Source organism: Pholcus phalangioides, unplaced genomic scaffold (assembly GCF_987345545.1).
Source record: "Pholcus phalangioides strain wild (caught in Gottingen) unplaced genomic scaffold, Ppha-v1.0 ptg000021l_1, whole genome shotgun sequence".
Taxonomy (NCBI): Eukaryota; Metazoa; Arthropoda; class Arachnida; order Araneae; family Pholcidae; genus Pholcus; species Pholcus phalangioides.
Genome location: NW_028301614.1, coordinates 7646327 through 7654725, shown reverse-complemented (window position 1 = coordinate 7654725; position 8399 = coordinate 7646327).

The window sequence follows — 8399 nt, the reverse complement described above, 5'->3', positions numbered from 1 at the left end:
TAAATCGCTCCTCCCGACACATCGCTCTCCGTCTACTCAAACCCTTTGCAGCCAGTTTGAAAACAACAGATGAACTAAAGTCTGACGAAGTTTTTTAGGAAGTTATGCCCGTATTTTGATGGTTCTAACGCACGCAACCACTGAAGACGATCAAAATCTTCCATATTCGGAAGAATGCTTAGATATACTTCAGAAAATCCCTGTATTCCAGTCCTGTCATGAAGAGGATGTGTCTCAGTGGATGAAAATTGATAGTAGCGATCTATGATACCATTTTTTTGGATGACGGAGAAATAATTACGAAAGTGAACGATCAAGTTGATCAGGATGACTGTGAAAGTGATGAAGATGAACCAACGGCAGATGTAATAACGCACACTGAGGCAGAACAGTGTTTCACAAAATGTCTCAAGTGGTTAGAATCACGGCCTAAAGCTGACCCGCTTCAATTTTTAATGTTGACACTATTACGGGATGAGACTGCAAAATGTCGTATGAGCAAGTTGAAGCGATTAAAGATAGATCCATTTTTTTGAATGGTTTGACGGTGTTATTTATCTTGCGCGTATTTATTTGTTTTACCATTTTATTTTTTTCCTTAACAATTTTTTCTTTTGTGATACACTGCTTTTTTTTCATTTACTTTTCAGAATAAGTCAGCTAAATTTATTTTAAGGTTTTTGTTGCTGAATTTGAATTTATTCCTTTGCATTATCGAATTAGTTTTGGAATCGATTTTCCGAACTTTTCACTTTTCCGAACATCCTTCGGTCCCGATGTGTTCGGATAATCGATTTTCTACTGTACTTCACTTGAAAGCTTTTGTTCACATCTCACTCTCTCTCTCTCTCTCTCTTTCTGTGGCCCCCTTCACGACTTGTGGTGATTCCCCCTTCCATCTTGTTTTAGATATCCCCCCTAGAATATCCTAGACTGTGAGGGGGGCATATGGGCCCTATAGTCGAGAGCCAATGTTCTTGAACATGTTCAGGTTTATGGCACATTTGTTTGTGAGGAACATTATTTTTTCCTTCCATTTAGATCTGTAATCTCAACGAGGGCATACATTTTTCGCCTTGTGAACGTGCGTACAATAATATCGAACCATATTTCAACTGCGATTGGCTTTGCACGCATTATAGGAGAGGAATATTATTTTTCGAGGGCCAAATATGAACACACAACCTTAATGGGGAATCAATGCATGCAAACATACTTGTTTTAATCAATGCGAAGGTGAATGGTGATGACAATGCCGGTTGTTTGTTAAAGCCCACATTTCTGATAACATAAAAAATACTTCACTCCTTACATCGTATGCGAAGAGGTTTGAAACGTTTTATAAATTTGTTTGAAGGCTTGACTTCAATTGCGGGCTGGAAAATTTTCTCGAATTTATATCATGATAGTGACAAAGATTGTTCTCCACTATCCACGAATAGGTTATGTTCCGGAACTTCTTTTTATATATTCCTTGCCGAAAGGGTGATATCACACAGATAATAGTAGTTTGTTGAATGATTTGTGAATTCTACCCAATTCATGGGAACTGCAAAAAGCATTGAACAAGCTGTACCATTAATACAATTTCACAAGTTGCTGACGCAAGTGTTACGAACAATACGCAGTGCCCATGATTTATTTTGGTCTATGATTGAAAACACTTGATAACATTGAAAATAACGGTGATATATTTTTTAAAAAACCGTCCAAGAACCATCCAGTAATACATTTTAAAATTTTAAAAAAATTAAAATTCAATTTCAAGTAAGATTGAGTCAATGAAATATTCACCTGTTGCTCCATTTCATGACCTATACCATAGTTTCCCAACCTTTTTTGTCCCATCGCTCCCTTCTTCAGAAATTTTTTTCTCCCATCGCCCCCCCCCCCCCCAACGCAATCTAACCCATCGGATCCTATGTTATACCCGCAGCTTCTACCGCCCCCTGAAACATTCCATCGCCCCCTAGGGGGCGCTAACGCCCACATTGGGAATCACTGACCTGAAGAATTTCCTTTATTTTGAATCCATTTTTATTCAATTTCGTACATTCATGTCGTACTATTTTATCATGTAAGCAGTTTTTTTTTTAATTTGTAAACAATTAAAGATGTGTAAAACACGAGACAAGAATGATGCATAGAATAGCGTATGTAATCAAAAAGTATGATGTAAATCAATGGTTAATTAGTATTCCCACTGTCACCAATGGTTCAGGCTCATGAATAGAGAAGCTGCTTTATTTGCAAATATTTTCCTAAATCCTAAATATGACATAGTGGCCTGTGGGTTCCGACTGAAATTGGCAATCAGTGCATATCCCTGAGTCATTTCTTAGCCATCCTGGACTAGTAGTGCTATTTTCGCCATGGTTGTATATGTTTTATTTTTAAACTACTTAGAGTTTAATATTACCCATATTGGGTTATTAATCTAGGGGGAAAAGAAAGCTTAAGTAGGCTGGAGGAGAAATAGAAAGCAGAAAGTGTCACTCAACAGGGCAGTGACAGAATGTCACTTCATCAGCCTGTTAGGACGTCATTAAGTTATAATTAATGTTATTCTTTTAACATTAATCATTCATCATAATGCATATATTACCTACTCTCATTTTTATGTTCAGCGTCAACTATAGATCATATTAATAAATGCGATTATATGTTATTAAATGCAGTTAATTATGATTATTTGATTAAATATATATTATCTACAAAATTTGATATTTTGCAGTTGGTCTAATTATTTACACTATATATAGTTGCTTATATACATTCTTCACAATCCCGGTACCTCCGGTCTTTTCATAACCAGAAAGTTTTTGGGTCTGGAAAAAGCTGATATCTGATCTTTTGGGTAAGTGGATATTTCCCTAAGATGTTGGTATTCTGACTCTTCAAGAGTTTGGAAGAGATTATTAGCCAGCTTTTGAGCAAAGGCATGTATGGTGGGCATTCCTATATCGTTTCTTATACTTCTATTCCTTATGAACCAATTGGCTCCCAGCATAGCTCTAATTGTTTTGTTTTGATATTGTTCTAATTTAACCATGTGTTGATTGCTCGAGTAGAGCCACACTGGTGCAGCATATAAAAGTATGGATCTGATAGCCATTTTGTATACATTTAATTTGTTCTTGATTGTCAATGTTGATCTGCTTGCAAGTATGCGTTTTAAAGTGTGTTTTGCTACGTCTGCTCTTCGTATTACATAATTTCGTTGTTGCACAAATGTCAATCGTTTGTCAATTATTATTCCCAGGTATTTAGTACTTATAACAGGTTCAATGAATTTCCCCCCAACCACTATTCCGGCATCTGGGGGTAGATCTAGTTTTCCTGTGATCCACATAAATACTGTCTTGTCTGCATTAAGTTTAACTCTGCTGTTTTCGCACCATGTTTCGACTTGATCAATTAATTCTTGTAAATTACTTAATGCCTTCTGTGGTTTTCTATCTGTACAAATTATCATTGAATCGTCTGCGTACAGCGCAGTAATACCCTTAATTGCCACTGGAAAATCATTCATGTGATAATTGTGGAGGCAAGGTCCTATAACACTGCCTTGCACTATAGATGATCTAATTCGTCTAGTTGTAGATATTGCGTCATTGATTTTTACATAAAAAGTTCTTGCTGCAAGATAATGACGTACAATTTTAATTATGCTAAAGGGTAGGGCCATTCTAATCATTTTATAGAGCAACCCCTCATGCCACACTTTGTCAAATGACTTACTTAAATCCAACAGTGCAACTGCAGCTGTATCATGATAAATTCTAGCTTCTTGGAGTGTTTCTATAACTCTTAATAATTGTGTGGTTGTAGAATGACCGTCTCTAAATCCATGTTGTTCGGGCCCAATTGTTGGATGAGACTTTTCGTAAGTGTTGATACGTGTTACCACAACTCTCTCGAATAACTTTCCAAAATTACTAAGCAATGAGATGGGTCTCCAATTGCTTGGAAAGTGCAAATCTTGGCCAGCTTTTGGTATAATTTTAACAATTGCTGTTTTCCAGTTAGATGGGAAATATTTGAGCTCCAGCAATCTATTAAAAATTTTGACAATATATTCTAAAATATTATTGGGCAAATTCTTCAGTGCCATATTTGAAATTAGGTCATGCCCAGATGCTTTCCGAATTTTCAAATGTTTTATTATTGTTTTTAATTCATTGATATCTGTTGGAGTGAGAGCTGTTTGTGTTTCAGGTGGAGGATTATCAAAATATTCGTTAATAGTTCTAAGCACTCTCTCGACCTGAACATTTGAAGTATTAGTGTTTGGTGAGAATTGCAGTTCAAAGGTATCTGCAAATACCTCTACCTTATCTTCATCTGTATATACCAGTCCATGCGGGCCATGTATAGATGTAAGTCTTTGGCTACGGGGTTTTTGTGCTCTATAAATTTTATAAAACGACCCATCCTCACAATTAGCATCTTCTAGGAACCTTAGAAATCGTTCACTTGTAAATTCCCTGATTTCTCGACGTGCATTGTTTCGTAATGTTGTATATCTGAGCCTATGTGTAGCATCTCTGGTTTTTTGCCACCTTCTTCTAGCTCTATTTTTTTCTCTTATCATTTCCCTCAGATATCTGGGGAGTGCTAATGGGTTGTTTTCGTTTGACCTTTCCCGAGTGGAATTATTAACAGTGTCCTGCAATTTTTGTGTTAATGAGTTTATTTCATTTTCTATATCTATGGTACACTCACTAACATTATCTGGTGTTTCAATTCCTGTAAGCACTTGCCTATATAGTGGCCAGTTTGTAATTTTTTTGATTTTTTGTTGTATGGGAATTTCGAAATCAACATCAATAATTGTTGGAATGTGATCTGATGTCAGTGCAGATATTACCTCTACTGCTAAAGGAACACTGAGGTTTTTGACCAGTGTAATATCTAGGACGTCTGGTGTTCGGTTGCTGTCATCCGGATAGTGTGTCGCAGCACTTGGCCCGTATGTAATAGTATTTTTATTTCTGCAATACTGCTCTAATATACGTCCTGCTGCATTGTAATTATTTGAATTCCAAATTGGTGATTTAGAATTTAAATCACCGCTAAGAATTGTTGCATAATTGCAGTCAAATATATGATTTAACAGAGAGATATCAAATTGATTATTTGGTGGTTTGTATAAAACACAAATTCGGATTTTTCTAGTGCTAGTGAGGTGCAAATCCACTGCCAACGCTTCGCAATCTCGGGAATGTGGGAGGTCAACAATGTCATAATTTAAATGCCTTTTGATATATAAGGCTACTCCCCCTCCTCTTTCGTGCGTTCTATCTTTCCTTATACAATCATAATTTGCTATCTTAGCTGTATAACATGGTTTTAAAAATGTTTCGCAAATTAACATCAGATCAAAATCTTCATCTGCAACAATTTCTCTTAATTCTTGGAGATCACGAATAATACCTCTGGCGTTCCACGCCATGATCTTGAGATATTTTATTTGTTGTGAACTGTTATTGAACATTGGTGAAGTTTACCGATAATAGTTTCATAGATATTTCAGTAAAGCTATCAATAAATACTGAGTATTTTTCTTGATATGTCTTAGCTTGTAATATGTTATTAAAACATTTTCTCATTAGACCCATTAACTCCTGTAAGGGGAATGATATCTCATTATTACCGGTATTCACAATCTGGGACACCTCCCCATCTATCCTGTTGGGAGGGATCTTTGCGGTTACCTCATTATTTACACTTTCCCTACGTTCAACTGCAATAGTTGATGTGGGTATAATTTCTGGTACAGAGTATACATTATTGTTTGTTTCAGTCATGTTAACATCTTTTGATGTCATTGTGTTTTTGTTAGTTTCTATTTTGTTATTTTCCACCTCTTCGTGGACATTTGCAGCTTTTGCATATGTCTTATGCCTTCTTGTAGGTCTATTATTTACTTCTGTTGGTTTTTGCTGTTGAGGTAATTCCTCAGCTTCAATGTCTATTTTCTCAATTTCATCGTCACTTGAACTTGTGACGGAAAAAAGCCTGGGCTTTGGTGGTCTAAGTTTTTGTGACCCAGTAACTGCTTTAGGACCAGATTTCTTAAGGTCCCCCGGGCACCCCCCACATCCTCGGAAACTCGCCGGATGATTTAAGGAACAGTTTATACACACTGGTAAGTCCTTACCCTTTACCTTATCACACTGTGATGTGTGATGTTTTTCTGGACATTTGACACAGCGGGCTTCGTTATAACAATTTCGGGCTGTGTGCCCATTCCAGGCTTGGCAGTTGTAGCACTGCGTGTACCCCTTCCTTCTTTTGTATGTTTCTACTCTTATCTTTAAGTAATTTAATGAAGATAATTGATAGATTTCCTTGCTTTTATCTGTCCTGGGCAAATCAATGAGCCATAGTGGTATTGGGACCATAATCTTTTCACCATCTTTATGACGGGGGCTCTTTAGCTGTACCACACTAATAATTGTGTAACCCAACTCCTCGAGAGATTCTTTGATCTCATCGCAAGATGTTGTTGTATCCAAATCCCTAATAACCACTCTTATGTTTTTGTCTGACTTTAGTGTGAATGTGCTAAAATTTACTCCCTCTTTTTCTAACATTTTAGTCACAGCTCTATGATCATTTTCTGTTGTTAAGTGTAATTGCAGTGTTGTGCCAGTTTTTTTGGCATCAAAATTTGATTCACAAACACCCCTAATTTTAACTGAGAGTTCTTTCCAGTTCTTGTATTTTGTCAAATTTAATGGTGGTATTCTGACTTTTTTCTTCTTTTTTTCAACCAACTGCCACTCATTTGTGTTAGTGGGATCTGGATCATTTGTATTTTCTTTTTCAACATTTTTACTTATTGACTTTCCATTAGCCCTGTTGGGCAAACAATTATCAGGTTGCTTAGATGGGCCAGCCACCTGATCATCTGCTATGATTTTTGTTTTTTCTTGTTGAGTGTTTTGGGAAGCCTGGGATTCATCCGCAGTCCGTGTTTCCTTTTCAACAATTACCTTTTCATTGACAATAATGTCAGGAGTTACTTTAGTTTTCTTTTTACTTCGCGTCCCTATCGGATATTTTTCGTCATCCCTACTCTTACTTAAATACAATCCACATTTCTGGAAATCACGATTGTATAATTTTTTCATACTGCAAAAAATTTCGGTACTAATTATTTTATCAGACGCAGCATCTTTTGAATTTTCGTAGTCTCCAACTAATTTTATAATGGTACGTAAGATACCATTAGTTTCACATTCACTATCAATTTCACATAGCCATTCACTGAACTTATTATGATTTATGAACTCTTGAATAATTGGATCCAGTTCATAAAAAATAAACTCTATAGTGTCCTGAAGAGGTAGCTTTTCATCATCTACAGTTTCTTTGATCTTATCAATTATGTTACTAACATTTAACTTATCATTATTTAGCAATACACTATGCGCAAAGCATACCATCATCTTATTTTTACCAACCATGGTCCGCGACATTTGCACTACTATTCACAGATGAAACTCGGCCAAAAAGAAAATGACAACAGAAGCAGCACTTACCATTTTGTCGCCGCTAATACAGTTATCCATTCATCTAGCCGATATATATCCAATAGGCACTAAATGTCTCGGACGTGGAATCCAAAGTATCAAAATTTGCAGAAATACGTTGGTCTCGTTAAGACCTTCCCGCGCAAATCTCTTAGTCACCCCGCCACACACACACACGGGCGTCACTGCCGTCCCCACGCAAGCTTGACCTCTGCTTCTTGCGATGTATATAACTCAGCACACCCGCTCTCTTCGAAGTTCACCTGTCTTCTTTTCCTATAGTCGAAAGTGCGATCATCTTCTTCAACCTTACAACCATCATCTTCATCTTTTTTCAAATGTCGTAAGTATTTTATTATATTTGGTTATTTTATAAAAGCACACACCTTATTGAAATATTAACGATTTTGGTAAAATTATTGAGAAAGTTATTTATATTAAAAAAAAATAATAGAAAGTGAGAAAAACCAATATATATATATACACGTACATACACACACACATACGGTGTGAAATAGGAAAGTACAGTAGTATTTAAAGTGTAGGATAGATGGCGATAAAACACGAAACTGATTTATTCCAACACGCATAAATACCGAAACCTAAACTACTTGAGAAAAATTTATCACCAGATCAAAATAAGAAAAAATTATGTCAACCGACGATTGACTGCATCAAAATTTTCTATAACTTATCTCAAGTGTTATATATATTTTATTAAAATTATAACTTGACATATCGATTTTATTTTAAATAATATACAAACATAATGCTGAAATATTCAATTCAGAAATTAGTGATCTAAGTCAACAGCGTATATATTTATACTTGAAATGTGCATCTCCATTGAGAATAAAA